Genomic DNA, 20,082 nt, shown 5'->3' with positions numbered 1-20,082 from the left:
ACGGGTTTTTCTCTTTCAGACGACGGTTTTAAGCGACCGATGGATGTACAAAACGACCCGTCCCGGCTTTGAGATTTTGTGAGTTCAGTGAAGATAAATCTTAAATTCAAACTACAAAACTCCGTCCGTCAAGCCTTGGACGATCTGTCTATTTAATGCGGGTATAGCTCTGAGGGTAGTATTATTCAAGGTAAAGACAGCCGAGCGTAGTCCTTGAGCGAGTGGAGCGCTGGAATTCATCGCTTTGAAGGATGGTTTCGTTAAACGTTCGAGCGTGCTGATTGATGTTGAATCATAAACAATCGTGCCACCCGGTGCATTCGCGGGGTAAACAATTAGCACTCTTCGCGAAACGCCTGCATCACCTGAGCCTGAGCGGTCTATTAAGAATGCAAAAGATTGATACGTGTGCATGCTTGGCGCGTCAGTGAGATGACAGTACGTTGGCGAATGTTAATTGTCGGTTAAATACAGCTTCCTGTCGCACTGGAGGAGAGTTGATTAGATGCAAAGCGATGTTGTGACCTAACGCCAATTGTTTGCGGTGGGCCCTTTTCATACGGATCTAAACTAGTCCAGTGGAATATTTTAGAGGAGGTAGTACTGATGATGGGTGTAGAAGAGTCCTTGGAAAGAAGTGTGATTTAAAGCACTCGTATTCGGTGCTTCGATGAGAATCCCTTCACCCTAATGTAGCCAGTGCGCGCAGGTTGTTCAAAGTGCTCAAGGAACTGACCTTCCCCGACATCACCACGGTATGTACGCATCCAACAGGAAAGGTTACGACCGAAGAGTTTAATGAATAGTTTTGTCGTGGTTTTTTGGGTCTTATTTTTTGTTTGGCTGTTGTTGTCAGCGTCCAACAACTGTCCCCTTGGCAGTTTGGGATCCACATTCCGAATATCTCTGCCGGCGAAGGTCAGCTGTATTGACTGGGCCGTTTACACCGACAGCACGCGCTCGTCGAGCGCTGGGAGGTGTTGGGTAATACTGCCGGTCATTAAAGCCAGTCCGCTATATATGAGGGTCACGTTGGCACCTAGGCAAACATTCCATTCTTGAAGCGTGGACCGCGCGAACCTTCGCCAGACATGTAGACGCCGTCGGAAAGGTGTGTGGAGTTCTTCTTCGACAGTCACAGCAAAAAAAGGACGACGCGAGCTGTGAACTGCAATCGTGTAATCACCTTGCAGAGAGTGAGAGAGATCGATTCTGATCAATGTTCCAGCTCTGGCAGCAAAAAGACGTATACCAAGTCGTGTGTAAGGGTAATGATATACCCTTTAAGCGAGGATGGTATGTTGCTCCTGCCTGCTGGGAAATGGTGTCGAAACCTTCCTACCCCCCTTCCTGTGGACAATGCCATCCCTAGAGAGATTCAAAGTGGCCCACCATAACATCCCCGTCACCTGTATCGAAGGTTAATTGCTGATTGAAATCAGCTGCTGTCGAACGCGTGTCAAAAGACTAAGCAGGTGACGGAGGCTAACAAAACAGAATGGGTAAGAAAAACATATATTTCCTCACACTCGGCAATGTTCAATAAAATGCTGTGGTGAGACCTTCTGGGTTTGGTGGTGGTGGTGGTGGTGGTATGCTCCATTGTTGCACACAAGTCACACAGCAAACGTCAACTTTTTGACAGCTTCGGTTTCTGTTCTGTTGGCGTGGAGGAGCAGCAAACCCCAATAGGAATTAATGTCGTCGAAATAAACGTCGAAAATGAAAGCAATGCCACAAGAAGAGCGCGTTCATTATTCTCATGAAAATCAAAACATACGAATCGTGGTGGACAAAAAAAAAAAAACAGTTAAATAATCAAACTGACGCGGTCACATCAATCAATCAAGCTAGACAAAAGTCGGTCGGTGTAGGGAAGTCATCTAATATGCGTGCGTTGCAGGAGTTTCCTTTTTGGCAGAACAATATTGGCTCAGCGTTACACCAAGCTCACCGGGGCGGCAAGTCTTTAAGAAATGGAGGAAGTACAGCAACCGTCGGTAAGGTGCCTCGTTTGAGGTGTTGTTGCTTCAAGAACTTTGAGGCACCAATTAATCCATCATAAAGCTCAGCGGCATGCTATTGTGATGCGGTGGATTTGTGTATTTTTTTCCTTCGGGTGTCCCATCCAGCAAGTTTTTTTTAGTAGCGTTAGATATCAGGCTTATGATGAGGTGTTGCTGTTGATGGTTTGAATATATTTTTTTTCGGGTCGGGACTCTTCAACGCCGCTTCTCAGGCGCATTTTTTTTACTGTTTGCACGGTCGTGTTCTCTTGGGATCCAAAACCGGCCAAACCGGACCTTTGGCGGGTGTTTTGGTAACCTCCGCAATAAATTATTCATACCGACTCGTGTCGCGCTTCCACTCCTTAGGTACTGCCGGGTCCCACATCAACCATTAGAACCTTCCGAACTGCGAGATTGCAAATGAAGGCACCTTTCCGAGACCCGGTTTGTTTTTTTTTTTCTTGCCGTCGAGATCTCTTTAGCGCGGTAGGTTCCTGCTTTTATTAGACGACAGGTTGATCTTTTGTCTTCGAGCGTCATCTAAAACCTGCTGCTTGATATGCCACGGCACTGACAGTTTTGCGCAGTAAGGCTTGCGTCGAGCCAGACACGGTGTCTCCGCCGGTGTGCCTTGGTAAGTGTTCTCGGGTCGGGCTCTCGTAGATATGTAAAGAGGTCTGGATTATTAAGCGTGGTGCCATGATGGCTACCTTTCCCAGTGGTTGCGAACCCATTGGATGGTAGGATTTGCAAACGAAATGAATTTCGTAGCGTGTCAAGCTGACGGCGAGAGGGAATAAAAAAAAAAACGACTCAAGATCGATCGGTGCTCTGTTGTGGGACGAATTGATCCCGTTTTTAGCGATGCGTCATTCGTCGTGCCGAGTAGGAAGCAGGCCCACGGGTTCTGCTGTCAGTAGTTTTCGCGCGTGTTTGTTGCTTTTATTGTAACCGAATGGCATATTAACTCGCGGCAAACTAATTACTGATACGAATCGCTCTTAAGGTAAGATCAATCTATCTAGGCATGTTACATCACCTGCCTCCGATCGATCATTGAGTGTGTGCTGATTAGGCAGTACTTGGAAGCCGGGCCATGGTGACAAAGTGTCTCGCCAGTTGCCAGTTGATGCCGATCGATAGTCGCGAACGGTGCGCATGTTGTTTCTCCGGAGTTCCTGATGCCTGATTGGTGAATAATTGCATCGCTTATTGGGCGATTGTGTGTGTGTATGCGGCATCGGAGTGGCTTGATTAAAAGCAGGCACTAAAGCCACCTGCTTTACTGCATCAGAGTTCCATAAGGTGCACGTAGAGCTACAGGTGTATGCAGTCGGCTAGTGACGGCATGGAATGTGGCACGCTGGAATACAGTGACTGGTGGTCAGAATGCGACAAGTGATGTGTGTGCATTGTGGCATGGTGGTGTGCGTCCCTATACACTGATACCTGCTTAACCATCCTCACCTACCCACAACACTGAACGTGACCGCACCGCTTAGTGTGGGGTAATTTATTGCGCTAGAACCTGTGCCATGGTTAAAGATTCTGCAGCAGCCTGGAGTGTGTAGTTAATGTTCGCGATTTAATCACAGTGCGGTAGTGGCCCGACCGCGGTAGAGCACAGTACGGCGCGATTGTAGTGAAACCTGTTACCCTTGTTACTGGGCTTCAGGGGTGGCCACGCTCTAGTACTATTACGGGTATGTTTCTTTACATTTCGAGGTGAGATATAATTTGTTGACAAGCGATCTCTAATGTCCCGAGTTTAGCATATGCGAAGATAGGTAGGTTTTGCTGGTTAGGCTCAGGGCAGTCTATAAGAGGAGGTGATTCGATGTCCACTCGAGCCGTTCGGTGTGAAATCCGATACGCAAAAAAGCTTGTTAGGAGACGCCTTCTTGGGGAGAAATGATGAAAAATGAACGAATGGGACGCTATGAGACTGTGGGAGGGCGTACACGCGGCACCTTACAGGTGTTGAACTCGCTCCATAGGTCTTGCATGATGGATGATAGGCTAGCAGGCTCGAAATGTGAAAGAAAAATGGGGGAAACACTATCTAAAAGCTTCTATAAATCGCAACATCGGCAACTAAAGGCTAACCACAGAGCATTATACATAGGATGAGGAAGAACTTCTCAGCCCATCAGCCGCTCGTTTGGGGCGATGAATTAGTTTGCATATTTAATCGGCGCGGACCGCTATTTATTGTCATAAGCTGTGTTCGGCAACACGGGTAGAATGGCAATGAAAGATTACAATATTTTGGACATTGTTAAGCCTTTCTGCAAAATGGGAATTGGATGGAAGATTTATGTGCGCTCAATGAGATGGTGAATGAAAACGCGTATCAGCAGCTCCCCGTTTGAAGTTCAGGTTGCGAGGACGATATCATCTGAATGAGCACAAACAACAGCCCTCACTGCACCTAATGGCGAGGTATTATATAGAAATTACTCATATAAAGTCGTGAGTACACGACGCACCGCCGACAGAGATCAAGGCAATGTACATAAACTAATCACTACGCCTAATCCTTCTATCCCTCCTTAGAGTGTGTAGAGTGCCGTAGCGTTGGAAGTTTCTTTCACAAAACAACTGTACAGACTACTGCCCCCTCTGGGCAGCTTGTTGCAGCTGCTGCACCACAGCAGTGCGCGGCCATAGTTGATCGGTTTCCGATGCGATAAGTCGAAATGATCGAAGGCGTACAACAGAGGTGCAGATTTATGCCTAATCGCCCTCGGACGTTAGACCCACACACAACGTCCCGTGCACGTAACGGCGTACGTACGTACGAGTCGCGCCACACGGTCTGGAAAGAAGTTCTTGGTGGTGTGAGCTTCGGGACCGGGTCGTATGCACCAGCGCGCGAACTTCTAACCGCTCGTAAGAGGGTCCACCCCCACCAGTTTTTGGCCGTTGGTGAGTTGGTGTATGCGTTCTACACCGAACAAATCCATCCAACGGTCCCAAGTGCATGGTGGAGTGTAATTGGCGCGCGTACCTCGGATATTGGTGGTCCATGCGAGAAGCATGAGGTTGTGCGCTGGAAGTGACGCTAGTAAACGCTGTTGTGCGACTAGCAGCGTGTGTTTACTTACGTTCTGCGTCAGTACGCATCTGACAGTTGACAATGGAAGTGATCGTAGTGGCAAAGAGAAGTGTGTTCTAGAGATTAAGAAATTGTTCTTGGAGTTGAGAGAGAGAGCACCCTTGAAGACACGTCCGCAGTGATATCTTCCGGCCAAGTTTGAAAATAAACACCAGATATCTAGAGTTGGTTGCAGTGTGTAGATACGCAACCGTTGACCTTCTACAATTTCTCGTCCGTTTTCGTGTGCGTTCGTGTGTAAACCTGCAAAGTTCGTTACTCGAGGTGATTGATAACCGTTTCACCCCTGAGGGTCTCGTCTAACGCACTTCAGAGTGGAGAGTAACAGTGAAGTGGCCCTGCCTTAACATCGCACCAGTCGTCCGACGGCCCTGTAAGTTCCAGTGTCCCTCAGTGTGCACCTCGAGTGTCAATAGGATAATTTGAACGATAAGCGAAAATCGCCGTCCCTTGGGCGAGGTCCCGGACCCCGGACAACTTCGAACTCCGAACGTGTTGGCGTTGCGTTAATGTTTGCGGTTAATTTAATTGAGTTTGTAAGCCAGTGCCGAGTGCGTAGATGCCGGAAAGAAGCTTTAAGTAGGAAGATGTAATGCCCCACCAACCAAAGAAAAGTGCCGATTTGCGTACCCCACTGAGGGTGTATGCTGCTGTGGTCCGGAGCTACGGAGAGATTTCGTTTGTCACGAATCAAAATTGGAACACCATTTTCGGAACAATGTGCGCGGATGATCAAGTCTCCGATCGTCAAGATCAGGCGGCGCGGAAATGGCGAAAATTAGAACAATTGTCACGACACGATCAAGTGCGGCTTCCGAAACGCGGTCACAAGTCGTCCATCACCCGCCCAATTTCAGTGTAATTCAATTTACAGTGACTTCTTCATTTCCTTCAACCACACCGAACTTAAGTGACGCGTAAAAACCGCGCTCATTCAACGGCGCGCGGCACTCATCTTAGGGGACACCGCAGCACGTTTTTCCGCACATTAGACATGCTCCAGTTTGTGCAATTAATTTCCGTTTTCATTTTCGAATCCCAGTTTCTCACGACTGCCGGGATCCCCAGCGTTCGGGTGTGCGGGCGTGGATTATCTGGAGCTTTACGCTCCGGTGCCATCCGACCACGACACCAACGGGTCTGTAGAAAGGCGCGATTCGAATTGGCTGTGGTGTGTGTGTGTGTGGAGAGTGATCGCAAACCACTTTGCGGTGCTGCTCGTGATTGACATCATTAAGTGAATATGACAGCATTGGGGTGAATTGCCGTTGTTCATTTGCACACGGGTAGCGCAATGGGATTTTAATGAGTCAATCAATATTTCATATCCATCCAGCTCCGTGTGTGGAGCTCAAAATTGGCACGGGTTTATTTCGTGTTTGACATTTGCAGAACGTTCTGCTTCACCGAGCGGTCGTAAAATGTACCGCGATCATACCTCTCGGAACGCTTCTAATCCTGCGTCGCAAGGTGCTGCGTGCGGACGACTTGTATATTACGAATTCTGTGGACGGTCCACCATTGGCGCGATCTGAGTAGGAAGAGAAAACTTTATGCGATGGCCCAGGAAGCCGATTTGGTTGTAATGTCATTTTGCAAACCGTTCTCATCCGTATGGCAGAAGGAATAATCTTTTTACGATTATATTCATAATTTTATAGCTCGCATAAAATGCGGAATGTTTTGTTTTTTTTTTTTCGTGTGTTTTGCTTCGTTAGTCTCTGCGTTCGCTGGATCTCACTTCTTAATCATTTGTGACAGACGGTTAAAATGAGATTTGATTTTATTGTGCTTGGCAGACCTTAATGCCTCCCGGCCATATTCGCACACAGTGATGAAATGTTAATGAGGCAAAAACAATCGTTATAGCTTATATTTTGCATTATTCGATGTAGTTCAGTTTCGAGCGAACGGTAATCCGGTATTTGCATATAAAGTATGCTTTTAACGTAAGTTGAAAGCGTTTAGCCTTCCGGATAGAATACTTGAAACACTTTTTTTGCGGCGATCACCACGATCACCTCTATATTATTTGGGTGGGAAACATATAGTTAAAATTTTTATTATTGGGAAACATATAGTTAAAATTTTTAATATTGTATTTAAAATAATTTTAGGCACAAATTTTTAGAGTAAGAAATTGAGATGCAAAAATATATTTTTTTGTTAAATATTTTTCCCTCCTTTGCGAAGAATCTCTGTTTACATTGGTGTAAACAAGACAATATAAATCTTCGAATAAAATGCGATTTTTTCTACCACCATCTGGTAATTCAATATCTCTCATCCACTGTGTAGAATCTCACAACAGGGATCAAGGAATGATTGATCAGCTTGGTCTGCGCGACAGACACACATCCTATGCTGCACCCCAATAATAATAATAATAATCATGACGAATATCTCCGCCAGAGCAGGGTGAAAAAGATTCATCGTGGCTTTCGCTCGCTCCCGCTCTCACCCCGCGGCTACCGGAAATGATGCATTCTGCTGTTGGAAATGGTTGCATTTTCGGGATGCTCGATTGATGCATGCGGGCCTAAGTGTACGCACGCGACAAACGTATCGTGTTACGACGCCGCTGCTGTGTGCACACATTTATTTATTTACGATACGACACTGTTCGGGATGTGCGAGAGAGATAGAGTACGAGATGGTGCATCACACACGATCAGATAATCATTCATCTTGTCCCTAATGTCCTCCGGAGGACAGAGTAGCGACTGCTGCTGGCGTTACGATTTTTTCTTTTCGTTCGTTTGGTTTGCTGTTTTTTCCTTCTTTTCCCTCGTCTCTTCGGTGCATGCACGCGCATGGAATTGGAAATTAAGAATAGAACAGACACAAAATGAACAGGCGAAAAAAACACATCAGGATAAGTGTTTTTTTTTTTTGCGCAATCCCGTTCGCGTCCTGATATCGCGCTTTCCGTCTTCAGCGTGTCTTTATGCAGTTTGTGTATGCATCGGAGGCAGCTGGTGACATAAAGTTAGCGGCTCATTTCACCACATGATGTTCCAATGTGGCGGCAGCAAGCAAGTCAAGAAGAACCGTTGTGTGTGCTCATATGTTTGAACATTATGTTTAAATGCGTGGCACGTGCGCATCGTTTGCATCGTGCACGAAGACCCTGGAAGATCGTTGCTCCAGCTTTCCCGGGCAGCTACACCTTCAGGCGACGGAACCGCTCGTATAAGCCTGGGTCCTGCTGCAGTCGCAAGCAACACACCTGCCCAGCCTGTTATTGCCCAATTTCTTATTGGGTTCTTATTCCGTCAACATAACGTGTGTCCAGGTGATTCTTGAAGTAGGCATCGCTTCCGAGCTCAGCAGGACAAGCAACGGTCTTATCTGGTTTGGCTTGCATTGGAAGGTGTTCCCTTTTAGATTTCCCAAAAACCGTCCCATGCTATGAAGACGGCCCTCGGAGCAGTAGCCGTCCTCGACGTTGTAACTGGAGCGTAGCCCATGCTGATGGTTTTCTTTTTCTCTCTTTGTTTCAGTCAGAAGTTCCAGTCCAGACGTCTCGTTTCGGGTCTGCCCATAGCCATAACAGCACCGAGCTCAGTGAGTGTGTGCCGAGACGCGCGCGTGGAAAAACATTTCGTTAGAGGTAAGGCAAGATGCTGACGGTGTGTTGTGTGGCTTAGGATCTTCCTGCCCATGGCATAAATTCTATGTTACTAAATCTAAACCAAAAACACCGCCCAGCTGCATGCTGGGTGTGTGTGTAATACCAATCCATGAAACAGAGTGACCCAATTCGTTGGCTGCGCGCACTGGTTTCCGGGTTAAGTGAGCTTCTCGCGGGAAAACTGAAGCAGGGAAAGGGATCTAAATTTTCATAGCAAACGTCTCCCCCACGACTGTTGTTTCTTTCTCTGAATGAAGTGGAAATATGATTTAATTTTCACGTGAGCTCTCGGGGGGCGGCGTTGTTTTCGTTTTGTTTTACCGCCACGGAGCACATTTTCGGGCGGTTTTTCACGGTACCTTTCCACCTTCACGGCACGGTTTGTAGAGAGTTGCCAGATATTCTGCGCTGCAATTATCAGATTATTACGGTTAATCGCGATGGAAATGGATGATCGTGAAGATGATGATGATGGAGGCGTGCGTACTCTGTATTGCGAAACACAGCAATGGTGTGTGGTGAATGGCATCGCGCGAAAAACCAAGTAGCGCATCGGAACGTAATTCGGTGCTGTTAAATAGATTTTTGAGTTTCTTCAGATGGTTAATAGCGGGATGAATACTGATGCACCGAGGATTAAGAGGATGCAGGTTATAAAAGCGAGGAGAGGCGTGGTGGATGGTGTTGATCTATTAAAACAAACCCGCTAGATCAGTGGGTCATACTACGCACACAGATGCGGGCAGGTGGAACAGCTTTAATGGTGGAATGTTATTTTGGTTAGCGGAGTTGAATGGTTTATTTACCGTTTCTTGTTGAATAATTGATAGTTCGTTGGTATGGGGATGCTATAATAGGAATATCCATGATATCGTGGGTTAACTTGAACTTCAAGTTAAATCTGACATGTGTCAAAAGTTCGAGGAGCTATTCCAACAGTTATCAAGCTGTTATCAAAGTAGGATATAAAAAATGTTGAATGATTCCTCAAATTTAATTCTTGATCTCTTTAGGACCTCCAATTTTTACCTCTACAACTTCGAGAATTCCTGCCCATTTTGTTATACTCTTAAAATAACATCACTTAAAATGTAGGAATAATATTCCCATTTCCTTTCTTTCAAAAAAATGCCGGAAATTTACACAGTACCACTGAAAGGAACAAATAAAAGCGTTTGTTTTGTTCGCTGTCATCGTCCAACCTTCAAGACATGTCAATGCAAATGCAAAACACCCAACACAAAAATTGCGTTTGAAGTACATTGTTAAAAGATTGACGAAAAAGCTCTTCAAACCTCCCGATGGAATGTTTCACTCCCCCACCTCCTCACTCACTCCCTCCTTCACCCTGCTTCCTGTTCCCTAATTGCATTCCGTCGCACCTGCCCGGCCAATCCGTCCTAAACGGAGCGTAATTGTTATTTGCCAGTTTTGTCTGGGCAGCGCGGAGCAGTTTAGCATAATGAATGGGGTGAGGCCGTGCCGTGTTGGCTGGCATCGCGCTGGCACAAAACAAAAGGACAATCGTGGGCTTTTTGTTGTTGCGGTTCATATCCGCCCTCTCTCGCTCTCAGGTGGTTTGTTGTGTAAAAACGAACGAATGTCACCTTCAAAGTTGGCGAGCAGATAATTGGTGCTAGATGTCTGAGGCCCTGCAGTCAAAAAACCGCATTCGACATGATCGCGAGAGGGCTTACCTGTACGTTGGTGGACGTTTGTGGAATTTATCGTTCAGGAGCTTTACTATTTATTATGCAGAAAATTGTCTTCCATGGAGAATATTGTCTGAGAAAATATATTTTCTATCTACAAGACATCAATGGCAACTAGAAAAAAGAAGCCTTATGCAACAGACCTACAATAAATTGTTGCACAATCTCACTCGGTCCTGGTAAAATTGAATAAAGCTAACCTCAAAAAATCCGCCATAAATCGCCCCGAAATAGAAGGTCCCGCCTTGGGTAATTTGCAGCTCACAACAGTCGTCAAGCTTGAGCCATGTTTGAGGTTAGGTGTGGTGGGTTTTCGCACAACCATCCTCTCAGTATGGTAATCCAAATCTCTAAGCATACACGCGCGACACAAAAGCCACCCCCATCCCCCACCGAACCGAACCGAATGGCTGATGTGACATTGTCACACATTGAGCCTCGCCATTGTGTGGTGTGGTTGGGTGGGTGACATTGAAATGCGTCCCGTGCAATATTCCAAAGCAGCACTGCGTGCGCTAAACTGCAGCAACCTTAAAATCACACGACCGAGTTGGTCAGAGTTGGTGATCACCGAACCAGAGATCAGAAAAATAGCCATTAAAAAATCTGGAAAAGAGCACACGGGCGATCGTTGACATTTTTTTGCGAAAATAAATCCGTTATTCTAATGCGCCTTTACGTTTGTCACTAAATACAGCGCTTTACGGCAGTTCGGTGTGTGTTTTTGTCACCATCTTTCTTTCCGCTATTTAACACAAAATGGAGCAAAGCGCTGCCGCTAGATTGTAACGGTGGATTTGCTGTTGCGTGCCGACAGGTTTGCAGTTTTGTGTTCCTTCTGACTCCCTTGTGAAGCCATGTGAAGCATTACGATCAGCTAGGGTAGGGCTTTGGTTTGTTTTGCTGTTGTTCGCTATTTATCTATTATTTAATTATGGAAACAACAGTCTCTACATCACATCACTCGCACGCCTAGTATGTCGCGTATGCAACACACGACGCATATCACACCCTGGAAGGCTTGGAGGAGGCCTCCAAAGGGAATGGAGATCTAGAAGAAGGGCCGGGGGTTTATGTAAATAAGGTTAGATCACAGCGGCAGTTTTGTATGCGACACCTGTGCGCACCGAGGACTCGCTTGCTTCTTTATGATGGGCGATATTGTGTGCTCAGTGTGTGGTGGGATGGGACAGGCCTCGATCGATCATTGATCACTGGTTCGGCGTGGATAGAGACCGATGGAGATGGAGAAACCGTGAATGAAGAAGCCGAAAATAACCCGTAAAAACTTTTATGCGATGTAAATCACCTGTCGACATTGTGCCGGCGTCACTCGCGTCGGAGCATCATCAATTTTAATGCATGATCGTACTCGTCCGTTAATGTAACCATTCGGTCTGGGAGTGAGTGGAGGTCGGGGAGGTACCTTGGAGGAGTAGCAGATGTAAATAAATAATGCGCCGTCAGTTTGTTTACCTCGCCTCGCGATGCGTTTCGATTCGGCATCGAATTCTTCAAGAAGCGCGTCTCGATTCAATGTTCTCTCTGTCGAAGTTGCTTGAGTGAGAGGGTTTAGGTGTTTGTCTAGCCTTAACCCTCCGGGTAGGACAGAAGTAAGAAAAACTGGTCATTTGGTCCTGCAAGCGCCCTGACACAAACTTGCTTGTTGAGTGTGTCCTCTCTCCTTCTCTCTGTGAATGCATGTTGATTTAACATTTCTTCAGTGTCCCTTCGGTGGAGACCCTTCTGTGTGTGTTGACATTTATCGGCGACGTGCTTTGGCTCGTAAATCGGTTAATTTTACAGCGCTGCTCATGTGCGTCAATAATTACCTTTAGACCTGAGCCGCGAAATGGCAATTTTCACATAGAGGCGGTGAAGTATTGTACAGCTACAGAGGGTTCTTTAATTTAATCGGAAACCGCTGCCGCTGCTGTTGGTCATTGTTGTCGATTTGTTTGCGAGCAGATGAAGCATAAGAGAAATCTGCCACAGAAGAACAATAGACCCGCGCACTGACAGCTACATCCGACAAGTGACGCACAGGCAGGTTGTCTTAATTTGCGTATAATCATACGAGCTTGATGTGGTGAGATTCACCGGATCGTGAAGATGTCGTACGGGTATTTATTATCTGGCCAGGGTTGGGATGGTTGGGAATTCTTCTTAAAGTGTTTATTGGCTACCGGCGTCACCGAAGAAGTAAATACATCCAATAAACAGCTCCCGACTTCTCACGACGCCATCACAGCACCCTATCTTCACGTCCCACTATATGAATGCACAATGGATGCACTACGGGGCGTTATTTGCTGGGTGGGTAAAAGCCCCTGCGGTGGGGTTCGGTTTTCACGGTTGCACGATCTTCAAGCTCACCCGCCGGTGCTGCATTGTTTTGCCGTCGGATGGGAAAAAGAAAGGAATTCAAAAAGTGGCAGTTATTTATGTTTTGACGCACCGCACAACGGTAAGGTTCGGCACATCTATGACTGCTTTCGGATATTGTATGGAAATGAACCGGAGTCTTTTCATGTTGACATTGTGAGCATTTGTCCAGTCCAGCCGCTTTTATAATGGCGATGGGAACGACTAATTAGGTTATCAATTAGTCAAACACGTTGCTTTGTGTTTGGGTAGATAATCATTAAATGTCTACCGGGAGCCTGAATGTATGCAATCTTGATGTAATATTATGACCAAGAATTACATTCAATTTTTTATATATTTTATTTTAAACTGCTTTCGCGTAGCATTGCGTAAGTAAAAAATCATGTGTATTAGAGCGCCGTAATGTATGCAATTTCATGCCTAGTAGGCTATAATAAAAGAAAAACTATTTTTTTATATACATTCAACACAAAATCGCGTGAGAAAGTACGGAGAAAAATATTATGGCGTAGAAAAATAGATATTCCACTAGAAGAAAGCAACCGGATGGCTTGAAAATGGCTCAACGAACAAATACTTGATCGAATGCCAACTGTGTCAGCTCTCTGTCCCTTTGCATCCCAATTTCCCAACCCGGAGCACGGTTCGATCGGAAGCTGGATTTGTGTCTTTTCTCAGCTCCAATCCGAACCGGGTGGTCCACCAGTGTGAGAGCGTTGGTGTGTGTGTGTGTGAGAGCTTTAATTCGGTAAAGGTTACCAGACGGTTCAGTCCGATCACCATCGTTCCGCCGTGCTGCCGTTGCATCCTCTGGCGTGTTGGCTTTGGAAATTGGTGGTGGTCTATGAACTATTTTTGGACGCGCACAGAAAATTCGGTCGTTCGGATGTTGTTTCTTGTTCGGATTCCACCCCGCCAGACCAGACCGGTGCACAATTTGTACCTTTTAGGCCCGTTGCACATTCCTTCCTCCGTTATCGACCAAACCGTTTTGTGGTGGAAATTTGGTTTCTTTCTTTTTTTTTTTCGTTGACACATATATTTACGGTGTGATTTTTCCGGCTCGATTTTTCTTTTTGCGAACATTCATTCGTTGTGGCCTGGTTATGATGGCCAGAATAGTGAGTGCGCGGTTGACGGCATTTGTTTTTCTTTTCTCGAATGGTTCCGGTTCGGCTGTAGCTTTGTCCGAGTGGCATAGAATATTTTATATTTTCCACCGAACTAAATTCGGGCCATTAGGGCAAATATCCGTTGCCAATGGGGTTGGGGAATTCAATCAGCACTTTCGAGGAGAGAACTCGGATAAAAAACAAGGAGGGCGGAACGCTTCAAACGCTTCGGCCTAAAATTGGAAGTGATCCGTTTTTCAACACGTTCCCCCATCATCATCATCATAAATCAGGCACCGATGGATGTTTGCCCGTCCGTTGGGGATATGAATATGAGGGGGAGGTCATAATTTAACTTGTCTTGAACGAACGAAGGAGCGTGTTTTTTGTTGTTGGTAGAAGTTTTTAAATTGTTCGAGAACAAGAAGCGAAGGAAGAACTCAATTTAAATGTGCCTGTTTCCCTGCTGCGAGCGCCGTTCGCTTACAGGTGGCACACTAAATGGGCATTAAACGGCAATAAAATATAATGAGTCGTTTAACGAACTTGCTGCGTTTGGATGGAATATATTTTTTCGTTTTCCATTTGTTTCATTACCGGATGGAAACTGCCACTGATGAAAAAAACCGCACGATCGTGATCATCCACCGCAATCGCGTACTAATAAAAATCGTTATTATCAAACTGGTTATTGAATAATTAAAGTCGGCACGAAGCCTCATTGAATGTTTGTTTCAGTTCTCCACAAACCTTAAGATAATAAAAACTTTCGATCGCATGTTACCGTGACATTGAACCGCGGTGCGCTAGGTCCGTTACCGAATGGTTTAAAAAAATTTAAATTATGCGCTGTGCAAACATTTGCTTCACTTTTTCTCAGCCCCGTTTTTCCTCCCGAAAAACGGGCGGTAGAGTTCATTGTACACTTGCCGGGAAAACAGAAAGCACCCGTGCTCCGTTACGCTTGCAACACAAATGCTAACGAGATATACCTATTCTCCTTACCGGTTGTACAAACGATCGTGCAGCTGAAAAGAAATAAAAAAGGTGGCTGATGATTACATGTTGATATGGTTCTTCGGAGGGAGATGCACTTTTCGGCAACTCGCCTAACGGTGAAAGTGTGTGCGGCGGGTGGATGGGGTAAGGAGAGGTGGATCCCTTGCGTGTGGCGAAGGGAGTCCCGTCACGCAGGCGTTTTACAGGGTTTCGATCTCTATCATTTAGGGGAATGGCTTCAAATATTTCTTAAAGGTGTTTCTATGACCAAGTAAACTTTCAAATCACTCAGGGGAATGTTGCAAATAATTAGAGGAATATTGCCAGTCTGCTGTGGAACTTTGCAATCATACAGTGGAAATTTGCGTAAAATTTTCAATTAGGCAGATTAACTGAATTGGATCAAACACTGGGCAGAGCATCCACAGCTGATCGCAGCATTCCCCTGAATGTATGCAAATGTCGATCATATGCTTGCAATATTAATCTATCTATTCGAAAAATTCCCCCGGGTAATTCAAAAGTTCCCCTATGGGGATTAAAACCCTGCATTTGTGAGGAAAAATCCTCCTTTTTGCTCCCCTGTTACCTACAACACCCTGCCCATCTAGTTTTGCATCTTGAGACGTGTTTATATGCTAACGTTTTGTAAGAAACAATAACGTTGCCATTGAAGGTTGGTTGATGCGTTGCGTGCACACAACAGGCGGGGAGGGTACGATAAGGGTGGGAAGCTTTGTTTTTGTTGTTTATCTTCTCCACACATAGACGGCTGTGCTCACTTGTAGCGTTATTTTATTATTAAAGTTACGCAGCTCATTAATACACGAGAGAGAAAGAGTGTGCCGGGGCGCTAGTAAAATTCGCCGACGAATGTCTGACCGGGACCGCTGTAAAAACGTGGTGAGGATCATCTCACCATCTCGAGACGTGCTCTGCAAGCGCCGAATGAGTAATATTGGAAGCTTGTTACACAGGGAGATTTCTCTTGCGATCTTTCGCGCGGGTGCATATGTACACGTTCCTCGGCACACACAGGTCAATAGCTGTGTGGTTTTGGTGAACCGTGAAGGAGTTAAACAGGCAAAATCTCCTGAAGCTACTCATTAAATGTAGCCGGTAGTTAAACGATTGTACGCCGAAAAAAAAGCCCCCACGGCGAAGCCGAGCGTTTTGTGTGTGGTACGGTTGCATGCCGTGCCTCGTTCAGTTCGAGGAAAAGAGGTAAAGCGAATTATGGTGCACGTGAAGATGAGAAGAGTTTCGTGTTGCATCAAACCGGGGGTTTTTTTTTATTTTCAACATTCGTTTTAGTTGGTTAAAAACAGGAAAAAGTGATGGTGATCATCATCTCCGTACCATCGAAAGACCCGTATTAAAGCGCAAATAACGAGCAACGGGAGCTGGCATGGTGTATGACTTTTACGGCTGCCTAAAGGTTGAGAAAGGGCTTTATTGTCGTGGAAGGCACTATTTGAGCTGGCCAAAGTCTCTTTGTGTAAATTATTATTTTTTCATGTCGTGGAGGTTCGGATGCGCAGCTCATACCTCATTTTTAATAGCTCATAAATATTCGTCTAACTTTATTTGCTGAAAAAATATTCCAACGGCAATTTGTTGAAGAAGATTTCGGATTGTCTGCAGAATTGAAGACATCTAGCTCAAGGCTAGAACAGCGGACGAACGCCCTCACAAGGTTAGCAATTAATTTGTCAAACAACAATACGGCACGATTCAAACTTATCAGCACGAATTGCAAATATTCCCGCAATAAATTGGTGCAATGAATCCGCCCTTTGCAACCAGCTCCAAGACACGCCAGTCCCGGAGCGCCATCGACGACCCGGCTGTCATAACACGCATACACTACACATAGGGAACATAAATTCAAATTACGCATTTATTCTCTGCATTCGCTCAGGTTTTTTTGCTGTTGTTGCGTACATGCGATTCGATTGCATCAGCAAGGGTAGCAACTGCAGCAGTATGTGTCATCCAGCCAACAGCAGCAACTATAACTGCACTGGGACTACGCCCGGACACGCCGAAGGGTCAACCTGTCAAGTGGCCAAAGGGATCGCCTAACGCAAGAAAAGGGTTCGTCCCGTGTTCGATGTGAGCGAAGCGCCGTTTCGCATTAGCATATTGTTTTATTTGCAATAATAACAAACATAAAAAAAATGCACACCAGACCCAGGGTTCTATCTCGCTTCCCGCATTGCCATGAGAAAGGGTTCTGTGAGGAAGATGGATGATGAGTTCGTTTTTTTCCCCCAGTTGCGAAAAGGAAAACCCTTCCCTTTGGTTAGCATATTTCAAGCTACGGAAATGAAAAGGGGGAAAAGGGTTTTGAATTTTCCCACATGCAAAACACACTCTACCCTGCAAGGGCTACAAGAAATGGCGTAGTACCTCGGTTGATGGTGGTAATCCGGGATGTAACGAATGCTAATATCGAATTTAACATTCTAATTAAAATGCACCCTAGGGTTGGTGTTCGGTTTGGAAAAAGGGGGTTGTCGATCGAAGCTGGATGTCGGGAAAACCTTGAAGGGGACGTCTCGAGGAAAAGCACAATCTAATGAGTAGCGATCGTGTATTAAGGGTGGTGAAGTCTTTTTTTTTTCTAAGTAGATTAACCCATTCCTGATGAAGAAGAATTACTGTTTGTCAGCAACATGTCGCATTACACGATGAAAAGGTGTTCCTCTGGGATATTGGGTGTTTGGCAGGAGTACCGTTGGTGTGCTGCATTAGGAATAATGATAGTTTCCGTCTGCAAGAATTTCCTGACATAATATTAATTTACTTATTTGACATGAGTTGGTTGGAGTTGGTTCAGGAAAAATCGGGAAATCGCTTATGACACTGTAAGTGCGTCAGAGTCCTCAATATCCCTTCTTTCTGTTCCTTTGTAGTACAAAGTAATCGCAGCGCCTCTTAAATTCTAACTTTTTCCTCTGATCTTAAGTGGGATATCGGATATCATCTTTCCACACATTGCCACAACTGGCGCACAGATAGAGCTCAGCCCTAACGCTAAGTGGAACCACTTAAAAGGGTTTACAGTTTGAGGTTAAGGATGTCGGTCGCAGGGTTTGGTTCCAGGCAAGCATGACTCGTCTGTTTTTACAGCCTACACTTTACGGCGTGGGCATATGTGCCTTCCGTCGAAGTGCCCGGTGACACAGGAATCTTTGTTTCATGGCCAAACACCGCGCTCGACACGTGACGATTTCCACATTTCCAGACATAGCTTTCTTTTTTCAAGTGCAAGCAAACGCGACGCAACCAACGGGTAAGCATTTGTATTTCCCGAACGACCGGATCGACCAAACGGAACGCGGAGCTGACATCGAAACGCCGTAAGCCCGTAAAGGGTTACACAAAGGGAAAATGCCGAAGAATCGGTTTTGCAGAAACCCTAGGAAAGTTCTAGCGCGGTGGCAAGGGTCGCACTTTCTGTGCAAATGTCAACCAAGTGCGCCCGGTTCGGTCGGCGTAAAGGTCAGACGAAGCGTGATTTGTTATCGATTAAATGAATAATATTACCCCTGAAGGGCATAAACTACAACAAAAAAAAACCCCGACGAGATATGGTCAGGTGGTTGGAACACATCGAAAACGTTTAGCTGTGGGACGTGAAGTTGCTTTCGCCCTGAGACCGCACCGTCCGTCCACTGCTGCACCACACGTGACATCGAATCGAACGCAAAAAAAAGAGCACACCACCGTTCCTGGTTGGTTCCAGTTTTGTGGAAAGACATGCTGACCCACTTCGATGGCGGCCGGCCAACCCACATTTCGGTGGCCACTCTCTTTGGTGGGCCGGAAGAAAGCAAAAGGTGTGTGTGTGTGTGTACACCTTTACATATTTTATGCTGATGAGCGGTAGCTACGGCCACTTGCCAGACGTGTTTTTTGTGCTTCTTTCCTGCGAAATAGATGCATTTTCAGCATCACTTTTACCGAAGTGCGCGGGCCCAATACCGAACCAATCGGGTAATTAATGCTCACCAGGGAAGTACCTAGGAACAAGGGTTGTGTCTAGCAGCGGATGTGGTGCAGGTACGCATGGATTTGGAGGATATGGGCGAGTAGTCTTGAGCACTAATTTTAGTAGCGCTTTCTACTGCAGTTCCGCAAATGATTTTTTCCCCTCCTGGGGACGTTAGACCAGTATAGCCCACTTTTTGGAACGCTTGGAAGAACTACAAGACATGGGAGACTAAAAACTGAGTGTATCTAATGATATGCTCATGTGGATGGTTTTTTGTCCGTGTGACTTGAATCATCTTCGTGTGCAAGTAGGATTTGAGGTTAGCTCGTGGGGCTTTTTGCTCGTGAACATGGAAGCATAGGAAGTAATGGACATGGTACAATCCATAATTCCTTAATAGCTCCTTCCGAGAATCGAAGATTTGGAGATCTCTCTCTCTCCCTCTGTAACCATGAATCGGGTGATCTCGTTTTTCGGATCAAACTACCCTTTTTCGATCATGGACCCTTTTTTCTAATCCAACTTCTCCCTAACCTGACGCTACCTACAATTGTTGGCCAAGACTAGAGGTTGGAGGTTTATGGGTTGATCGTAGTTTACGATCGTACAAGACACTTCAAGAACTACTTGCTACAGCATTCCAGCGCGCTGCTAATCGGCTTACTGTCACAGCGGATGGTGGTGACTGATGGAGAGTATTCTTTTCGTCCGCTAGACATTCCGTTGTTAGGGTTGTTTGTCTGCAACCGTGTACGGACAAAACGAGGTTCAATGCAGATATTATATTCCGAACACACCTTTGGTCGTTTGGATGTATATTTGTCATGAACGCGAACTCTGTGTTACGCCGATCGGTATCGGCGGTGGACTCAAGTACGACAAAAACATACCAACTTTGATCGAGACTTGTGAGCTATTGCTCGAGCCCTAGCTCTGTTGTTTTCTGCTTCCGAAGGTAAATCACTTCATGCCCGGAAGCGGGAGAGACATGCTTTTGTAGTTAATAGGATAGCAACGTTTTAATAGCCCTGATTGACTTCCTTAAATCACAAACACCAAACATGCGGTTCAACACGAGACGGACGCCAAACAAATGGCAAATGGAGTCAC

At 45.8% G+C, this 20,082-nt stretch overlaps 1 protein-coding gene across 7 annotated transcripts in view; it reads left to right on the top strand.

The window, feature by feature from the left end:
- The window catches only part of LOC118513151 (semaphorin-1A), an 88,536-nt gene that overhangs the window by 56,101 nt on the left and 12,353 nt on the right, over positions 1–20,082 (top strand). For 2 of the 7 annotated variants that reach the window (XM_036058592.1, XM_036058597.1), the window contains exon 2: positions 8,631–8,740. The exons of 1 other annotated variant lie outside the window; for it this stretch is intronic. The gene's annotated coding sequence lies outside the window, so the exon portion shown is untranslated. 4 more of the 7 variants (XM_036058595.1, XM_036058596.1, XM_036058593.1 and 1 more) reach the window with 4 other exon arrangements.

The sequence above is a fragment of the Anopheles stephensi genome, chromosome 3 (assembly GCF_013141755.1).
Source record: "Anopheles stephensi strain Indian chromosome 3, UCI_ANSTEP_V1.0, whole genome shotgun sequence".
Classification (NCBI taxonomy): Eukaryota; Metazoa; Arthropoda; class Insecta; order Diptera; family Culicidae; genus Anopheles; species Anopheles stephensi.
Note: the sequence above shows the minus strand (reverse complement) of the source record. Positions and strands in the feature narration are given on the sequence as shown.